The 19,364-nt window shown below is 37.9% G+C and overlaps 1 protein-coding gene across 4 annotated transcripts in view; it reads right to left on the reverse strand.

Annotated features, from left to right (window-relative positions):
* Axn (protein axin) overlaps positions 1 to 19,364 on the reverse strand; it is a 223,961-nt gene that overhangs the window by 155,733 nt on the left and 48,864 nt on the right. For all 4 annotated transcript variants that reach the window (XM_069841325.1, XM_069841327.1, XM_069841324.1 and 1 more), the window contains exon 2: positions 6,010 to 6,127. The gene's annotated coding sequence lies outside the window, so the exon portion shown is untranslated. The remainder of the gene's footprint in view (positions 1 to 6,009; positions 6,128 to 19,364) is intronic.

Consider the following 19,364-nt stretch of genomic DNA (forward strand, 5'->3'; position numbering starts at 1 on the left):
ATCACCGTATACTGGTCAATAACTAACTAGTTTACCCTATACAATTATTAACATTTTGTGAGCGAATTTTAGGGATATATTATATACATTTTTATTTTATTCACGAAATAGTCCTAATAAATGTCACTCGACGTCTGACATTACTATAGACTATTACGCTTTTACTACTTTTGACCAATAAAACATTACGAAAGGACGTCTTTCAACGAGTTAGAAGAGAGATTATAGAGTAGCCAAGTTGCCTTGTACCGCGCTCTTATAATGGTGCCGCCGCGAAACACGGCAGAAATGAAATAAGCGCCTTCCGTTGTATAAATTCGTCTGCTTATAATGTTGTGTATACGAAGATAGGAGCTACGAAAAAAAATTGATACCTCTTGTGTGTGCTACATATGACTGCAATAGGGGAAGAAAATAGACTTGATATATCATATTTCAGGTAAGTTTTATGAAGTTGAGTCCATAGTTTTGTTAATTAGAAGCATTTTTTTCATGCGTAAATGTGTAACAAAGCCCGGCATATCGCGCCACACGAGGATTATATTGTCCTGCAAGAGCACGAAATTGTCACCAATAAATGATGCGAAAGGAAGAACATGTTGCCCAAGGATTTCTTCAATGTAGCGATGGGCAATAAGAGATCCACCCTTCACAAAGACAAGGTTCGTTCGTGCAGTCAAACTGATGCCTGCCCAGACCATCACTGAACCGACACGAATGCTGCCCTTGATGTTCAACCTATGGAAGGAAACTAAGTACTGAAGCTCAGGTTATTTTTGTTAATAGTGACAGAATAGGTGTGCCAGACGATATTCCTTTTATAGAAGAAGGGGAAGTTGAAGAGTCATCTGTGATAGGAAGAGAATGATACCGTCAATAATGCAATGTGTGGAAATGGTGCCATCAGGGAAACGTAAGTGAATAAAACATATGTTACATCCGTTCAATCGATTTCTCCAGAGAATGACTTTTAAAGATAGAGGTGTGACAAATTTTGTTTTGTTTATAAAAAAATCGCTTGATCTATATAAAAACTGTTCTAGCCCATTTTCACCTGGTTTTAGATGTAGCTATACAAAATGCTTGGTAGCCAAATACAAGATCTGGCTGACCATTGACTGAATTAGAATTAAAATGGGAGATCTGAAGTCGGGAGCACACCAAAAGGCAAGGGTTGACCGTCTACTTCCAAATACAGTGTTATTAGAGCTACGACACGTGACCAGAAAGTAAGTTTCCCTGGGATCGTTTGCAGAAAGAAACTACAATTTTATGAAAAGATTTACTGGAATAGATAAGAAATCGTTGAGCTATTTTTCAACATATTCCCCACCGGAATTCAGACTTTTTCATAAAGTGGAGTCAACAGAGAGGTGCGGACGGCTGTCAGACACTGGTTCCGATTCCAGGTGAGAGACTTCTACGAAGGACAAAAGTTGATCCCACTGTATGACAAATGTCTCAGTTCCGGTGGGAAATATGTTGAAAAATAGTTCAACAAATTGCTGTATCTGTTCCAATAAATCTTTCCATGAAATTCTGTTTTCCTTCTATAAACGGCTCCAGGGAAACTTACTTTCAGGACGGCACTCGCAGAACATCAGATTATATAAGATACGATGGAGTGGAACATTAGTGACTCCGATACCTGGAAACAAAAGACGGCGATGTGCTGGTGACAATGTTCTTCGGGCATACAGAGTTCTCAAAATTTGATGTATAGGGTCTCTGCAGCGCATGTTTTTTTTTTGTCATATCATAAGAAATGTTTTACCTTACTACTGAAATATGTAAAAATCACATCAAAAATTAATATAAATGTTATGTTACGAAAATGTGTTTTGTTCATACGAGTAGGCTTTATTGTGACAATGATTTGTGATTTTGTATAAACTTTCGTATAATATGTGAAAGGAAGGAATTTTGTTATCCTGAAGATGTTGTTCAATGTATTTCATATGCATATAATATACTAGTCAGAGCAAACTTCTATGTCCACAGTATGGAATTAGAATAGGCCTTATTACGATACAAGATTGGGAAGTGCTTTTTACAAAAATCGAGGAAAAGTCTGAAAAAGGAGCAGAGCGAGTTTTTCAATTTCCGAGATTTTGTAATGCACTTCACAAACGTCTATAAAATTTTTTTTACACGATCATATTTTTAAAATCGCAAATACAATATATTTTGCTTTGAAAATTTAGAGCAATATTATTCCAAAGTTTTCGCAAAACTATACTGTGATGGGTCTATTTCAGTGTAGTTTTATGTTATGAAGAATGGTTTCCCTAACAAGTTTCTGTGTGGGAATTCTAACTTTCAAGGCCTAACAACAATAGCTGTATATACAACAAAAAACACGATCGTGCAAAAAAAAAACATTTCTGCAACAACAAAATCAGCGATTAACAGCTTGTGCCATTGTACTAAACTCCACGAATCGGCAATCTTTATTTGATGGTCATAATTCCAGAAACATGATCCTACAGACATTTTACATTTGACTGTAAATTGCTCTGTCAACACGTTATTGAACTCTGTGAAAAAACAAAACGATCAAAGCACGACAAACAGATGCAATAATAGAAAACTTCAAATCCTTATTGATGATTGAAATGTTTTAACCCAGATATGCCTGAAATATTTGTTTGCAATTTTTGTGTATTTTACAAATCTCATTTAATGCAGTATATCATTGAAATATGTGTATGGTGTCGAAACATTCTAGTTGTAACTGGCTGAGCTAGAAACAGGTGTCCTTTTAAAAGGACAGTAGGCATATGAACATACATTTTGAGGAATAATTGTATACTATGCTTACATGAAAGGAAACAATGTAATTGTTGTAATTTACAATTATTATTATTATTATTATTATTATTATTATTATTAACAAATTATTATGTTGTTATTTTATTATAGTTTCTTTATTATTACTACTAATATTATTCTGAAGAACGATGCATTGTGGCTAAATTCGTTTTAACTCTAGAATGCTATCGTCATTGAATAGTACCGTATTGCTATTGATACGTAAAAATACGTAATAGGCGAAAAGAGTGTTGAAGTTTCGAGGAGGACGTTATATTGGGAGAGAAGTGACGATACATACAATGAAGCAATTGCTGTGGCAATGTCGAAAGACAGGTTTCAGTTCATTTTCTAAAATCTACATTGTTATGACAATGACAATTTAGATAGAAAATAAGACTTCTTCCAAAAATACTAAATGAAAAACAATAGAAACTTGTGTCCGTTCAATACCTCCCTCCAGAACGTCACCAGTCCTCCACTTGTAAACAGATCTTTCTGTGCAAATCTGGCTTTCAGATATATCTCCCTGTGAAGCAGACTTGAATAATTTGAAAGGAAAAATTGTTCCGGAGCCGGGTATCGATCCCGGGACCTTTGGCTTAGCGCACCAACGCTCTGCCGACTAGCTACCCAGGAACTACACCCGACACTCTCTCAAATTTTCCCTCATATCCACACACCTCTGTGGGCTGACTAGACGCCACAAACCCAATTCTGAGTGCACACGAACTCTGTGTGGCTTGAATTGTTTTTCTGTTAACGTATACCTGAAAGCCAGATGTGCATGATATATATGTCACTGTAGGTAGTTAACAGAAAACCACAATTCAAGTCACACAGAGTTTGTGTGCACTCAAAGTTGGGTTTCTGTCGTCTTGTCAACCCACTTGAGGTATGTGGATATAAAAGGAAAAGTTGAGACGGTATTGGGTGTAGTTCCTGGGTAGCTAAGTCGGCAGAGGGTTGATGCGCTATGCCAAAGATCCCGGGATCGATACCCAGCCCGAGAATAATTTTTCCCTTGCTGTGTTCGCAGAAGCATTGCTATGACCTTGTGTCTGCTCTTCACACGCAACAAATTTGTCACCCCATTCCTAAATCCTTCCCCTCCTCTTCAAGAAAGCTATGCTGAAATATTTCTGCTCTGCTGCAAGCTGTGAACCAGATAGATTAGGTGTTACATCACGTTTGTCCCCTGAATCCTCGTCTGTTACGTTTTCAGTGGCATTTGTAGGCTGCATTATAGTGATATGTCTGTATTAGAGATGAAATTTCGCCCGTAGCATAATTTTCAAACGTAGATAGCATTTCATGCAGGGAAAATCCACTAAAATTGAAAAAGCGAAAAAATTTCAAAATATATGGGGATATGCTTACTGTCCTTTTAAAAGGACACATAAGTTTTCGTCACTGTAATGTCGCAATGAATAGAAATTTCGAACGCATTGTGTTTTCACGTTATATTTATGTTTATTATGAGTCATTTGATCTGCAACAAATTGTAAAATAATTCCGAACTGTAACAATATTTAACTTTCTTATCTGATTTGCGTCTCGGATGCCACAGCTCAAATAAACAAACAATTCTCACGTCCACATCTCAAACTCAACGGCGACCAGAACTCTCATTACCAGTCTTACCACACCTAGCAAGCCTCTAATTAAAACCAGTAATAGTGACACCTGTGAAAAAGCAAATTCGTCCTTTTAACAGGACAGTAGACATATCTGGGTTAATTTGTCTTTTTCCGATGCTTTATCAACTGCTATGGTTATCTAGCATCTATGTGAGATGATTGTGATAATGCCAGCGAAATGAGTCCAGGGTCCAGAGCCGAAAGTTAACCAGCATTTACTCTAAATGGGTTGAGGGAAAACCCCGGAAAAAACCTCAAGCTGGCGACTTGTCCCAACCAGAATTCCAACCCGGGTCTGCTCGTTTTACGGTCAGACATGCTAACCGTGACATGATTATGTAAGTGAAAAAATGTACCACTATTATGTGGACTTCGTTAATGTCTGCTACTGTGTAGATATCTGAGTATAAATTAAATTTTACTATAAATTATTGGAAGAAATGCTATGTATCGGACATATTTAAGCAGTATTTATTCTGAATGCCTATTAAATATCTGTATTTCGGTATTATGTATTTACAGTATATAAGTGCAATGTTTCATTTTCCCTCTGTAATTTTTATTATTCATGTCTCTGCTTGAAACACTTACAGGAAATTGCATGCAATTTGTAAACTGGTTCCCACTAAGAAAAATGTATTTTACACAATAATTTGATGAAAGCAACTAAGCAAACTATGTAAATAAAGGTTAACAATTTCAGTGAAACAATGGAATTGATATTAATGTCTTGATCTCCTTTTTCAAGTCCTTCACACCTCTACACCTACATACCTTGCCTCCCGTTTCAGTTACTTGTCATATCATAAACTCTTAACACGCACGCAAAATAGCCGCATACTAGCCATACCAACACATAAGACATCATCGTATTCATCATCATACACAATCTCGCTATTGCGCTTGTGGAATACCCTACCCAGTGACATCAGAGACTGTCGGAATTTAGCAGTGTTCAAAAACAAACTTATCAAGCATTTTCTTACTGCGTAGCGTAGGTTTACTTTTTACTTAATTAATAAAAAAATGTTCTTTGTTCTTAACTTCTATGATAAACTGTCTAGCCTTTATTAATCAATAGTAAAGCTACTTTTTTTTTGTCTTTATTAATCAGTTAATCTTTTAGTATTTTGATTTTTGTTGTATTTGTAAATTTAATATTAATTGTAATTATAATTGTAAATGTATTCTTAATATTGTAGTTGTAATCTCCTGATAGGGGGGAAGAGAAGCCCTGATGGCATTATCTCTACCAGGTTAAATAAATAAATAAATAATCGATCAAATGAAACATGCTGTAAGTTACATGTTTGATGGAAATTAACATTGGTGAGATTATTTTAAAACTGTTAGACTAAGATGCATAACGTCACATTTTTATGCCCTAGCTTTGCATTAACAGACGCTAGAGAACCATAGTCGTTGATAAAGCATCGTAAAATAATCAATTGAAAAACTTAACTGTTTACACGGAAATAAATAATAATAATAATAATAATAATAATAATAATGATAATAATAATAACTTCCGTTAAAACAAAACAAAACTAGTACTTACAGTAGTCGTACTCAACCCTCTACAAGTCCCTCAGGCCGATTTGCACAAACTTTTGCACTCGCGCGGGATGAAATAGTTCGGGAGGTGTCAACAAAATGCTGTTGTATGTTTCAAGTTCCTGAAAATGAAAGACAATAAATTAGTAACACATTTTCAAAATACTTTTTTCATTACAAGCATCGCAAACTGAAAGTAAATGACACAAACAATTCAAGCACATAATGGAGGCTATAGTCATCGATGTCCCTATCTATCAGCATCAATGGATGCACAATAAAACAGAAATACCAATGTAATTTGAAACACCACACACTTATCTTGCAAAGTGATGACAAATTTTGAACTATTTGAACATTTAAAATGTATTAGATGCTCATAACAACCAATTTCGGGAAATTATACCTCCGAAAATCTCTGTCAGCCAAAAGTGCCACCAGATTTTCCATGAATCGAAGTTCGATCCCTTTCATAAGCATACGCCGACTATCCTAAAACTGTCGCATATATAAATTCTACACACAAGTCAATACTTTCCTAAACGAGACGTGTCTCCATTATTACTGTATATTATGCATGCATCTAAAGCAGGGCTGGCAATTGATTTCCAGTATGAGCGTTTTACCCGTACGGGCAAATGAAATTATGTTTGTACCCTCGTGGGCAGGACTGCTCTAAGGTAGCGGTGAAGGGGAAAGTAGGCAGTTCGTTTCGTCCAGATCAGGGGTGAAGTAGGTAATACTATAGTCGCGTCGGTGCTATTTCCGGCGTGACTCCTCCTCTTTGCGCACGTCTTAGGAAGTTAAAGCTCTATAAAATCTAGGTAAATAGTATCGTTCGTCATTTTTGTTCTTTCGTTGCCGAGTTACCAGAGGAATCCATCTGCCGCATCGTTAAACATTATCATGTCGTAGCTCCTATGATAATAAATCAAACGCACTCTAATCGAGCAAATAATTGAGCGGCAAATAACGTCCTCGTGTGTTTTCTGCGAACGCTAACGAAAGAGCCAAAATGGCGGGCGATTATATTAAGTATTTATCGAGCCTTAGGAAGTGCATTACATTATAAGCAGCGAATGACAAGACGCACACGTTTAAATGTAGCCGATTGGTTGCCGGAAATAAGAGCGACGGGACTATACGTAGGCCTATCTCCATGGATGTCGCAAAGCGGAAACCTGGAACTGAGTTCAACAATGACTGGAAATTGTTATTCCTTTTATTTAGAGTCAAAGTAGAGATATGGGCAGTGTCTTATTTGGAAAAACATGTCAGGTGCAGAAAATATAACTTAAAATGGCATTATGAGTGTTCCATGCCGAAAAATATAAAGGCATCGTTAGTAATGAAAGGATGAATTTACTCACTGTACTGAGGACGTAAGGCTAAGTGGTATTATTTCAATTTATATGTAACAATCTAAAGTTTTTTTAGTAGGTTATTTTATGACGCTTTATCAACATCTTAGGTTATTTAACGTCTGAATGAGATGGTGATAATGGCAGTGAAATGAGTCCGGGGTTCAGCACCGAAAGTTACCCAGCATTTGCTCATATTGGGTTGAGGGAAAACCCCGGAAAAACCTCAACCAGGTAATTTGTCCCAACCGGGAATCGAACCCGGACCACCTGGTTTCGCGGCCAGATGCGCTAACCGTCACTCCACAGGTGTGGACAACAACAATCTAAAGTTATATCCTGAAGCATAATATGGAGGACGAAAAGAATGAAGCCAAGATTAAGTGCAAGTGTGACGAATTGCACTTCGTAGGCTAAGAGCTGTAGAGGGGAAAAACAAATCTAAGACCTTTGTAAATCTGATTTTGTTTGGCAATAAGATGTATTTATTATTTTCTATTCTGATTTTCACCTCGTTTTCAAAGTTCTCGTTTAGATTCATGAACATTCAATTTCCTCGCATCTATACTCTGCATACTGCAGATTTCTCCACCCATCTCGGGGAATCGCTCAATATTATACAGGTTTACGTTATTATTTATTGTAAATTAAATTAAATTATGAGATAAGAAAAATACTGAATTATGTTAAATTATACTAGGTTATACAAAATAATTATAAATATAATTTTGACACGCACAGAAAACGAAAAGCGGGAAAACGTAATCAACTGTAGCATATTATACAGGGACATCATTTTATTTTTACTTCAATTTTTATTGTACCTGAGTTTTTGAATGTACTTCACTCCCACCCCTTCTACTAATGAAGTTCCAACTCCACACAGAGCCAAGACCGCAGGTAGTAAGAAGCAGTGCTGAGTTACTGAGTATAGTACGTTCCAGAAATATGTTCGCGTTTTCCAGTGACGAAAGAGCTTTCAATATTGAATCATATTTTCGCAGAGGTACTGTCCGTTTGCCTACGTCGCATCCCGATTTCCCCCACCTGCTTCTGCTCGCCCCTCTGTAAAAGCTGGGCTGTCTTAGCTCTTTTCTGAAAACATTAATTTCTCTTAGGAATTGGACGTTTACGTAATATTATACAGCTGTTTAATTTAACTTAAATAAAGGGCCTCGTTAAGTAATTAACTGTCACGTGATTTCCTCCCTTTCTACAATCCTGCGGCATAACCACTTGGACGGACAGTAGATAGCATGTCTGAGTAATTTTATATTTTCGGGTCGGGCAGAAGTGAAGATTGAATTTACAGTACGTAGAGTAGGTACAGAATTATTTCAACATGAGTTACTAGTACGAAGGACGAAACTGGCAATTGGAATTAGATGCAATAGTCTATAGTGCGATAATATGCACAAAAGAACTGAAGCCTGTATCGAAATGAACGGCCATTATTTTCAAAACTGTGTTTAAATATTCATATTATGATTATTTTTCAATTTAACTTCTTTCTCTATATTGTACGCTAATGTGCTGTAGACAGTATAATATACACCGCATAATGAATACGTTCACATGGATAACTCACTTCGTGAGTAAAAACACTTATTCTTAATACAGTACTGTACTTTGATTAAAGAAAAACCTAATGAAAATTATCAAACTCAAAATCGCGATATTTCCTAGTTTACGTAAATGCATGAACTACTTTTCTTCCTTCCTATACCTAGTAGAGTGATTTGTGTTTTACGCCAGTATCATCGAACTCCAGTCTTGGAGGGGGGAGCAAGCGGTGTTTCCGGTTCTCTAAAGGTATAGACAGGTTAATATTAAAAATGTTAGTAAAAATAAAATGATGTCCCTGTACAATTATATGGCTTTCATGTAGTAGCTCCCTGTAAAGCAGGTTTGAATAATTTCAAGGAAAAATTGTAGCATATTACATAACATAGCCCTACAACATGTTGCACCGCATGGAACGCTTCTGCCATCTAGCGGTAAAACTTCGCACAAGATATCCCTATTAGCCCACTTCGACGAGTTCTATGACATATTTTCTTCACTTAATCTTCATGCCTTATCGTTAACCGAGACTTGGTTAAAACCTGCTCTTTTTTGGCTCTAGTCAACATAGACGGCTACACGTTATTGCGTAATAATCACACTAATAAAGGTGGTGGAGGTGTCGGAGCATACATTAGGTCAGATCTACAACCCAAAATTATATATTCTAGAGCAGCTGGCTACAGACTGGAAGGTCCGGGGTTCGATCCCATGTGGTGACAGGATTTTTTCTCGTTGCCAAACTTTCAGAACGGCCCCGAGGTTCACTCAGCCTCCTATAAAATTGAGTACCGGGTCTTTCCCGAGGGTAAAAGGCGGTCAGAGCGTGGTGCCGACCACACCACCTCATTCTAGTGCCGAGGTCATGGAAAGCATAAGGCTCTACCTCCATGCCCCCCAAATGTCTTCATGGCATGTTACGGGGATACCTTTACCTTTTACCTTTTACCCCTAGTGAGTATTCTGCAGCCTCTGAAATTCTTTTTATTGAAATAACTGCATATTTTCACAAATGTATCCTTTGCGTAATACATCAACCCCCAAACATCAATAGAATAACGGATATTGAAGAGCCCTTAATAAAACATCTCCATTATGAACACGCAATTATCATGGGCGACCTAAATACAAATCTGTTTGCCACCCAATCGAACTGCACAACACAACTATTGACATTGTTCCAAGCATGCAACTTGACAGTCCTTCCCCTCAATCCTACTCACCACACTTCGCATTCTGAGACTTTACTGGACATAATGGCTACAACAAACCGGGACAAAGTACTAACGCATGGACAAATACCTGCACCGGGAATCTCGGTGCATGATAGTATCTACCTTGCCTATTCCCACAAATGCCCTCCAGTCATTCGTAAAACAGTGACATATAGAGACCTAAGACGCACTGACCAGACAGCTTTAATATCAGACCCAACCATGATTCCCTGGCACACAGTTTGGACTACTTCTACTCTAGATGAAAAGGTTTCGATTTTTAATTATTATATTACACAACTTTACGATAAACACGCACCACTGAAATCGAAACGAGTGAAGAGACCAGCAGCCCCATGGTTAACTACCTCAATACGCACTATGACTGAACGTGAGGCAGCTTACCGTAAATACAGAAGGACCGGATCTGAAGACAATCTGAGTACAAACAATTACGTAACAAAGTTACCCAAGAAATAAGAAATTCGAAACTTCGACACATGCATGACATTATTGGACCATCTTCAAACCCATCAGCACTATGACGAGACTTGAAAACAATGGGCATAGGGAGACAAAAGGAACAAGCAAACGACTTTTCTATTTCACTGAACGCTCTTAATGATACCATGATATATTCACAACTAATTGACCCCAAGGAGAAAGAACAGACAATGCTTGAACTACTGCAAGCGATCTGTCAAACGAGCGAGAAATTTTTCTTCACATACGTAACAGACTTAGAGTAAAGAAAGCTATAAAGCGGATAAGTACAGAAGATGAAGATTACTGCATCAGCATTGTTCTATTGCGTAAAATCATAGACGTAATATTGCCAACTGTGACACAACTTTAATGTCTCTCTTATGACCTCGACATATCCGACCCTATGGAAGAAAGCTTATGTACGTCCCCTTCCTAAAAATAATAATCCTTCAAACCTAAACGATTATCAGTCTATAAGCATCCTGCCCACCCTGTCAAAAGCATTGCAACGCATTGTTCACAAACAATTAACGCACTTCTTGAACGAACACAATTTACTTGACGAGTATCAAAAAGGCTTTAGAATTGGACGTAGCACAAATACAGCATTACTTAAATTTATAGAAAACATACGGGAAGTCTCCGACAAACAAAAATTGACCATTTTGACACTTCTCGACTTCAGCAAAACCTTTAACTCAGTTGACATAGAGTTCTTAATCTATCAGAAAATTCAGGTTCGTGGTTTACCTTCTACCTTCAAGTACGCCAAGAATGTGTGCGGGTCTACGATCGTTTTTCTTCCTGGTGTATCGTGGTGCAGGTGTACCACAGGGTTCAGTTCTTGGACCTCTACTTTTTACGATCTACATAAATGACATCACAATCTATTAAACGCCGTAGACATATCCTATTTCCTGACGACTTAAAAAAAATATATATATATATCTGCATCTACACCGGCACTAAATTACGCAATATATGAAGTTAACAATGACCTAAAATCAATTATTACATGGACGAAAAAATTTGGACTGAATTGAACTCGAGGAAATCACAGGCAATTATAATGGGTCATCAACGACTATTAAGCAAATTAAACACGGTGACTTATCGCCTGTTAAAATTAATGAAACTATTATCCCTTACAGTGATAGAATAAAAAAATCTGGGAATTTATATGATCAAAAACTTAAGTTGGAATACTCAAATCACACACATGTAAAATATTTTTTATGAAAATTCACACCCTAAAAAGAATCCGCAATTTCCTTCCGTTGGTTCTCAAGAAGAATTTAGTACAGTCGCTCTTGATGCCTCATTTTGACTACTGTGACACTATTACACTGACCTTAACATGAGACTGACAGACAGACTACAGCGTGTTCATAATGCATGTGTTCGATTTATTTGCAACGTCCGTAGACCTGACCGTATCACACCTTCACTAAATATGCACTCCTGGGCCCGTCTCAAAGACCGAAAAACTATTCACTCTCTCACGTTACTCTTCAATATTCTTCAGAACTCTAACCCTAGCTATTTAGCTTCTCGTTTTGAACATTTGTCCTCATATTACGAAATAGATACTCGCTCACAACACGACATCACACTCTCCATTCCTGAACATACAACATTCTTTTACTCTTCATCTTTCACCATCTCTGCAGCTCATCTCTGGAACTCTCTACCACATCATGTCAAAGACTGTCTGACATTATCTAGTTTCAAAAATAAAATAAAATTGCACCTTTTCAATTCAGATTCCTTGTAATTATAAGCCCTTTTCTCTGCGATAATTTTGTAAAAAAATTTATATATTTCTTTTTCTCCCTTCCCCCCTTTTTATTCTGGATTTTATTTAATTTTCGTACTTTTTCATTATTATTCCCTATTAACTATTTGTACTAAATGAGTTGCTTTTATTATATTCCAATCTTTAAATCTGTATTTTACTTTCTTTTTTTCTATTATGGTATTATTTTCATGTTGTTTAGTGTCGATTTTGTTATGCCATTATTTTTTTGTAATATGTCAGTATTCTGTTCTTTAACTTTTCGTTAAATTTTCACTGCTTGTATACTTTGTGACCTGGCAGAGTGTAAGAGAAGGTCCTATGGCCTAAACTCTGCCAATATACGAGGCGCATCCAGAAAGTAAGTTTCCCGATTTTTTCCCCTTGAAAGTAAACGTAATTAGCCGTGTCAATTGCGCATGCGTAACAGATCTATGACGTATCAATCATATGCCAGCCGGACAGGTCCTGCCTGGTGCCAGTAGCGTGGCAGCAATGGTCCGAAATGGAAGCTCTTATTCCTTCTACCGCCGCCGCATTGCGCCAATTGAAATTCATCGGCAGCTCTGTCAGGTCTATGGGCCGAACATCATGAGTAAGCAGATGGTGCGTCGCTGGTGTAGACAGTTTTCCGAAGATCGTCAAAGTGTCCATGATGAAGAGCGCAGTGGGCGACCGTCCCTCATCAATGATGATCATGTTGAGCTGGTGCAGCAGTGCATCATGGAGAACCGTCGCTTCACGATTACGGAGCTGAGCAGCCATTTTCCGCAGATATCGCGATCCTTGTTGCATGAGATTGTCACTAAGCACCTGCTATTCAATAAAGTGTGTGCCAGGTGGGTGCCGAAAAACCTGACACCCGAACACAAAATGCAACGTTTAAGAGCAACACTGACATTTATGCAACGGTATCACGATGACGGCGACGAGTTCCTTACTTTCGTCACGGGCGATGAGACTTGGATTTCGCAGTTCACCCCGGAAACCAAGCAGCAGTCAATGCATTGGCGGCATAGTGGATCTCCGGTCAGGACGAAATTCAAATAGACGCTGACCGGTACGGAAAGTGATGTGCACGGTGTTCTGGGACAGGAAGGGCATTCTGCTCATTGGCTTCCTTCCAAGAGGTGAAACAGTGAACGCTGACCGTTACTGTGAAACACTGCGAAAATTGCGACATGCCATTCAAAACAAGAGGCGTGGAATGCTTACTGCAGGTGTTGTGCTCCTCCATGACAATGCTCGTCCACATACGGCTCGGCGCACAGCAGCCGTTTTGACGGAATTTGGCTGGGAGTTGTTTGATCATCCACCCTACAGTCCTGATCTTGCTCCCAGCGATTTTCACGTTTTCTTGCACCTCAAGAAATTCCTGTCCTCCGGTGAGCGTTTTGGCAACGACGAAGAGCTGAAGACGTCTGTCACACGCTGGTTCCATTCACAGGCGGCAGAGTTCTACGACGAAGGGATACAAAAGTTGATCCCACGATACGGCAAGTGTCTCAATTCTGATGGTGGCTATGTTGAAAAATAGCTGAAACATTGCTGTACCTGTTGCCAATAAATGTTTTCCTGAAAGTGTGTGTTCTTTTTTAAAAAACAATAGGGAAACTTACTTTCTGGATGCGTCTCGTATAATAATAATAATAATAATAATAATAATAATAATAATAATAATTATTATTATTATTATTATGTCAGCTGTCTGAGATCGGAACCAGCGTTTGACAGCCGTCTTCACCTTTCTATAGATCCCATGATATGACAAATGTCTCAATTGCGGTGGGGAATATGTTGAAAAATAGCTCAACAATGGCTGTGTCTGGTTCAATAAATTTTTCCAATGAAATTCCGTTTTCTTTCTGTGAACGGCCCCTGGCGAACTTATTTTTTACGGCCATCGTAGTTGCGGTCGAGTGTTCAAAATTTGTATAAGCACTTCTTTTGACATTATTAACATGTTGAAACATACAAAAAAATAATTTTATATCTGCCCCTATCGGAATGTTTGCTTGTGAGAGCAACGAAAGTAAATATGTTCGTTCTACAACAAATTTTTCCCACACATCACTTTTGAGATCTAATAGCATTCTTAATTTGTATTCGTGGCTTGTAAGATTAGCCTCCATAACCTGTCAAGTTCCCCATCCATGTTCACCGGGATAACTGTCACGAGTGTGTTTCGCTCGTCTCGACATCACTCACTCTAAGTTTAGTGGCAAGCGATAAACCCTCGTACATTCTCAGCATCTAGTGCAGCGGTCATCAAAACACTGCACGCTTGGACTAGCGTCCCTTACCCGCGGACAAGACACAGCCCTAGCGTGCAATTGTCGCTGCTGGCGGGTATGCTGTCTCTCTATCCCTTGTGTACGACGGAGAAGAGTTCCTTACCCTCCATGCACTCTACTTATTTCAGCGAGTGCTGACGACCACTGATCTAGTGGTTTAATAGCGAATTACATGATCGTTTTCTCACGCTCAAGGGAAATTTATTAGTAAATGCAGGACTCTGCTGTGATCATTCTACTCTATGGTTTCGGAGGAAAAAAAAAAAAAAAAAAAAAAAACACTAAATAAAATGCAAAGTATAAGAGTTTACACACTTTCACGCTGACTATAATTAGAATTAGACTTTTGGGTATTCCACCGTGTCCTGCAACATGACATTTTCAACGTTTGGGAACTATATACAGGTTCCAACATCAGGGCAGAAGGTAAGATCAGAGAGGTCGGCTACTATGTTGGGCTCGTTACGCCAGGCTCAGTCGTCCAGATTAGACAATATAAGAAGGCAAACTGCAGAAATTTCAGAATTAAACTAGTGCATGTTAATGCAGACTTTCTTACAATGTGTAATAAATGTGTGACGGGACAAGATAATATTTCCAACATCTTCTATGACAAAGGTGGTTATTGTAATTGTAATGTGCATGAGCAATCTATGCGCTTGACGTTAGGGGCTATGAATATCCGACTCTTCCGGCAAACACGCCGCGGCCGCACTCATGGATGAACGTCTACTTGAAGGCTCTGTATTTTTAAATACACTAAAGCGGCATTTCTCAAACTATGGTCCACGGACCACCTGACAGAAAAGACAGAAGAAAAAATAAAATTCAAACGAATTGCATATCACACTATAGCTGAAAATCTCAGTTTGGAAATGACACATGCAATCGCCTTTCACTTTTTCTCCCAGTACTGACATTTTATGAAATTTATTACACTACCCGTCTACCGACTTCCCACTCTACTCTCAGTAACAAAAGAGGGATTTAAAGCACTATGAACGTGGGATTTCTCGCCGTCTTTTCCTGCACATTTGGCTCCGCACAACCTAGCCAGGGACCATCCGAATTCATAACAGAGGACCAAAGTACTGAATCTTTTCATGTATTTATGAGTTTTTTAATAGTTTTGCCGATATCCAGTCTGCACATTGAAATGGGAAATGGTCACATACCTTAAATCGTACACCAAAATAGAACGTGCCAAATTACATCTTTACTTGTTTCTGCGTTATTTTTTTATTTGTTTTTTTTTTTTTGTTTTTGTTTTTTGTTTTTTGTTTTTTTTTTTTTCAGATAACGATATAAGAAATTTTACACTCTGCCTATTTTAAAATCCGAGCGAATCAGATCCAGAAATTCAAATTACAATACTTTTCTAAATATTTTTTGTAGCCAATCACAAGAGTAACTTATAACAGATTCTGTGCATTGTCGATTCGTTTTTTGCCTGTTAGCAGTTAGCTGTTTGAAATCCTTCTTATGTGGTACACACTAGTAGTTTTCTATGTCTCTGTTAAATAGTGCCCATTATATATAATGAAAAACTGACTTCGATCTGATCTTTGAAAAGAAAGGAGCGTGACGATACGCTTCATTTAGGTAGTGTTAATAGTTCAGAAGCTGTGTGTGAAGATATTAATATCAGTGATTCTAGTGCTAGTAATGAAATATCTAGACGTCCAAATATAGAACTGTGCAAGAATCGGCAAGCTCATCCATCTCATTAATGTGAGTACCAACATTTATTTTTTTTTTTAGTTAATAAGTTAAAGCTTATCCAAATTCTAATAGCCTTGAATTATTAAAAAAAACGAAAATGAATTTTCTTCTATTAACATTAACTTAATTAGTTAATACTAATATAAAATTAATTTAATTATAAATTAATTTAATTAATTACTTCTATTTTAAAATATAAATATACTGGTATTAAAATATCCTACAAAAATGATAAATTTACTTTCGAAGGGAACAAGAGTAAGGTGGTCCGCGGAACTGTTCTGACTTTAAAAAGTGGTCCCCACTTCAGAAAAGTTTAAGAAACGCTGCACTGAAGTACGCTAGTTATGGAAAAATCCCAAACGTTATAGCACACACTGCATAATATTATGCTCTGGAGGATATTTTGATGTTGTAGCTTAATGTGACTAGTTTATACAATACGCAAAACACATTAAATTTCATATGCAAAAAAGTACCTCTAATTATGGTTCTGGTTAATATGTACACCTATTATCAGGCAGTACATCTCACTTGACAGTGTTTGTCAGAGGAAGAACAATTGTTTGAATACATCTGAAGTCTGATTAGTGCAATATCAGAGATATATCCAATGGAAGAAGAAAGGAACTAGTCATCCTACCCCATTACCTCCTTGCTTAGTTGCCTCTCAGTTATGTCTTATTGGTGTCACTTGAGGTTCCAAACAGTCTTCGTACAGTTGACTAAACATAATATGCAAAAAAAAAAAATAAATAAATAAATAATAATAATAATAATAATAATAATAATAATAATAATAATAATAATAAATAACTTAAATAAGAAATTGTAGACCTCTCTTACGCAGAGGGCCCGGGTTCGATTCCCGGTCGGGTTGAATTTTTTAGTTGGGGTTCTTCAGGGTTTTTCCTCAACCGTAAGACAAATGCCAGGAAATTCGGGCCACAACATCCCTGAAAATCACCGACCTTATTCATCACCGAAATCATATTCATAACAAATCAGTAATACATTACAGTCGCCATCTAGTTCACAACAATAGAACCAGTCTCAACAATAGTACACAGGCCTTCGGATTTCAACCAAAGATTAACTCGCGATATGACCAAAAAGATGTTAAAGCGAGTATAAATAACAGCGAGATAAAAAATTGTAAAATAATAGATGTACCAATATTCACTGTATGTATGTATTTTTAGTTGGTTATTTAACAATGCTGTATCAACTACTAGGTTATTTAGCGTCGATGAGATTGGTGATAGCGAGATGGTATCTGGTGAGATGAGGCCGAGGATTCGCTATAGATTACCTGGCATTCACATTACAGTTGGGGAAAACCTCGGAAAAAACCCAACCAGGTAATCAGTCCAAGCGGGGAGCGCAACTTCAGACCGGGAGGCAAGCGCCTTAACCGACTGAGCCACGCCTGTGGCTGTATGTATGTATGTATGTATGTATGTATGTATGTATGTATGTATGTATGTATGTATGTATGTATGTATGTATGTATGTACGTATGTATGCATGTATCCTCTTGGTCTAGTCTAGTGGTTAGCGGTGCCTGTTCCTACCAGGAGGTTGCAGATTCGATTCCCAACTCTGCCAAAGGATTTTTCCTTGGTTAGAAGTTGTTTCTGGTATGTATTGCCTGGGTGTTTGTGTTATCCTTAGGTTTAAGACTGGCGCAGCGTATCAAAACTCCGCTGTGCATATAGGGATATCCTGAACTATAGTCCCGTCGCTCTTTTTTCCGGCAGCGAATCACGTTGCAGGTCGGCTACATTTAAACGTGTGCGTCTTATCATTCGCTGCTGATGACGTTATGCACTCCCTGAGGCTCAATAAATACTTAATATAATCGCCCGCCATTTTTGTTTTTTCGTTGGTTTTCGCAGAAAGCACACGAGGACATTATTTTCCGCTCAATTATTTGCTCAATTATTTGCTCAATTACAGTGCGTTTGATTTATTATCATAGGAGCTACGACATGATAGTATTTAACGGTGCGGCAAATAGATTTCTCGTCTGGTACCTCGGTAACGAAAGAACAAAAATGGCGAACGATGCTACCTACTTAGACTTTATAGAGCCTTCACTTCCTAAGGCGTAAGCGAAGAGGAGTCACGCCGGAAATAACAGCGACACGGCTATAGCACCAACAGATAGCGCGAGTGACTTTGGAGGATGCGCTTTGCATATGTTTTTCAGTATAAACATGGAGGATACATACATACATACATGCACAAGGTGTATCAGACCACCCGTATCAGCCTTTTTTCTCGAAAACTATATGATACTGATTGTTCATAAAAAAAAATTGATAACTGAAACCTATGTAAAGAATCGATTGGTGGTAGTACTATTTCCTGTAACAAACCGGAAGTACGGGTATCTGTGGTCGACTTCGAAATTTCAAATGAGAACAAGGGTCATTGAACGTATCATTGGAAAGTATTTTTAAAAAGAAACAACTTTTACTGAAACTTTTTTTTTCTAACTTTTATTGTTTAAGTTACTCACAAAACAACAAAAATGGTATGTTCTGAGAAATGCTGTGTGGTATTTATGTACGTACACTCTTCATAGTAAATGTTGAAAATGTACGCCACCCTGTGCTAACAATGTTCTGATCACTCTTAACATCCGTGATTGCACTTCAACACAGCTGAGAGACCCACAGGCTTCTCTAATTTTACACGGCCTGATTATAGCGCTGGCCTTATATGCCCGAGGTTGCGGGTTCGATCCTGGGCCAGGTCAATGGCATTTAACTGTGATTAAATGCGACAGGCTCATGTCAGTAGATTTACTGGCATGTAAAAGAACTCCTGCGGGACAAAATTCCGGCACACCGGCGACGCTGATATAACCTCGGCAGTTGCGAGCGTCGTTAAATAAAGCATAACATTTAACATTCTCT

This window comes from Periplaneta americana, chromosome 12, assembly GCF_040183065.1.
Source record: "Periplaneta americana isolate PAMFEO1 chromosome 12, P.americana_PAMFEO1_priV1, whole genome shotgun sequence".
NCBI lineage: Eukaryota > Metazoa > Arthropoda > Insecta > Blattodea > Blattidae > Periplaneta > Periplaneta americana.